The sequence below is a fragment of the Babylonia areolata genome, chromosome 11, assembly GCF_041734735.1.
Source record: "Babylonia areolata isolate BAREFJ2019XMU chromosome 11, ASM4173473v1, whole genome shotgun sequence".
In the NCBI taxonomy this organism is placed as follows: Eukaryota; Metazoa; Mollusca; class Gastropoda; order Neogastropoda; family Buccinidae; genus Babylonia; species Babylonia areolata.
The window spans coordinates 20239119-20239796 of NC_134886.1; positions in this window are offsets into that span (position 1 = coordinate 20239119).

Below are 678 nucleotides of genomic sequence, written 5' to 3' on the forward strand. Positions count from 1 at the left end.
GTTGTTAATGCTGTTGTTTCTTCTCTCGTGGTTTGAGGGTTTTGTTGTTGTTGTTGTTTCTTCTCTCGTGGTTTGAGGGTTTTGTTGTTGTTGTTGCTGTTGTTTCTTCTCTCGTGGTTTGAGGGTTTTGTTGTTGTTGTTGTTGTTTCTTCTCTCGTGGTTTGAGGGTTTTGTTGTTGTTGTTGTTTCTTCTCTCGTGGTTTGCAGCTGTTGTTGTTGTTGTTGTTGTTGTTGTTGTTGTTGTTGTTGTTTCTTCTCTCGTGGTTTGAGGGGTTTGTTGTTGTTGTTATTGTTGTTGTTTCTTCTCTCGTGGTTTGAGGGGTTTGTTGGTGTTGTTGCTGTTTCTTCTCTCGTGGTTTGAGGGTTTTGTTGTTGTTGTTGTTGTTGTTTCTGCTCTCGTGGTTTGAGGGTTTTGTTTGTGTTGTTGTTGTTGTTTCTGCTCTCGTGGTTTGAGGGTTTTGTTGTTGTTGTTTCTTCTCTCGTGGTTTGAGGGTTTTGTTGTTGTTGTTGCTGTTTCTTCTCTCGTGGTTTGATGGTTCTGTTGTTGTTGTTGTTGTTTCTTCTCTCGTGGTTTGAAGGTGTTGTTGTTATTGTTGCTGTTGTTTCTTCTCTTCTGGTTTGAGGGTGTTGTTGTTGTTGTTGATTCTTCTCTCGTGGTTTGAGGGTTTTGTGGTTGTT